The sequence below is a fragment of the Marmota monax genome, unplaced genomic scaffold, assembly GCF_021218885.2.
Source record: "Marmota monax isolate L192 unplaced genomic scaffold, Marmota_monax_Labrador192_F-V1.1 WCK01_AAM20220418_F8-fsc00067, whole genome shotgun sequence".
Classification (NCBI taxonomy): Eukaryota; Metazoa; Chordata; class Mammalia; order Rodentia; family Sciuridae; genus Marmota; species Marmota monax.
Window position 1 is genome coordinate 5,649,036 of NW_026695065.1, and position 1,093 is coordinate 5,650,128.

General features: G+C 37.1%; 1 pseudogene; it reads right to left on the minus strand.

Annotated features, from left to right (window-relative positions):
• Positions 1-571: 571 nt before the first annotated feature.
• LOC124081600 (cytochrome c-like) lies at positions 572-887 on the minus strand (annotated as a pseudogene).
• Between the last annotated feature and the right edge of the window lie 206 nt (positions 888-1,093).

Here is a 1,093-nt window from a genome sequence, read left to right on the forward strand (position 1 = left end):
AAATCCAACCATAATTTTAGAAAGGATAAACTATGGTATTATTTACTGAATTGGGATTACAATCAAATTTTTAAAAAGATCATATTTATTTAACTATAACTTAATTTTACTTAAATCAGGACTGGCCAACAAAAGTGTTCTGTAGGTCATTCATGATTTGAATTCTGGTGTATCACATCAGTTAAATTATGGTGTATAGCTGGTTATGATGGCATGCACCTATTATCCCAGTGGCTCCAGAGGCTGAGGCAGGAGCATCCCAAGTTCAAATCCAGCATCAGCAATTTAGTGAGACCTTAAGCAATTTAGCAAGAGACTATCTCAAAATTAAAAATAAATAAATAAAAAGGGCTAGAGATTGGCTCAGTCATAAAAAACCCCAAGGTCCAAGCCACAGTGCCAAAAAAATAAATAAATAAAAAGTAAAAAAAAAAAAAAAATTGTAGTGCACATAAAAAAACATGAGACATTTCTGTTTGGTAATAAATAAGATAGTGGCTATTACTCATTTTCAGGGCCAAGGACTGAAGTCAGAGCCTTGAGCATGCTAGGCAAGCACTCTGCCACTGAGCTAAATTCCCAAACCCTCATTAGTAGTTTTTCTGAGGTAAGCTATTAATCTCTTTTCTCTGTTCTTAAGGTCAGCAAAGATATTTTTGTTCCAGTGATGTACTTTTGGGGATTCTCCAAATACTCCATCAGTGTATACTCTCCCCAGGTAATGCCTTTGATCTTATTGGTTTCTGTGTAAGAGAATCCAGCAGTCTGACCTGTCTTCTGTCCAAACAGTCCATGGAGATTTGGCCCAGTCTTGTGCTTTCCTCCATAGTATGGCATTGGGCACACTTCTGAACAAAAATGTTCTTGCCCTTCTCAACATCACCCATTTTTAACTAGCTCTTTCGTCTTAGCTTAAGGAAGTTTCCTGCTCAGAAGCTAGACATCCTGCTCCCTTACCCAAGGACAGGCTCTTCTACCATTTTTTTTTTCTTTAAAAATAAAATCCCACTTAACAAGACCAATTCAGTTGTGAGTAACAAAGGTAGATCATTTTAAATCTGAGGAGCTGGGGTTGTGTCTCAGTGGTAGAGCA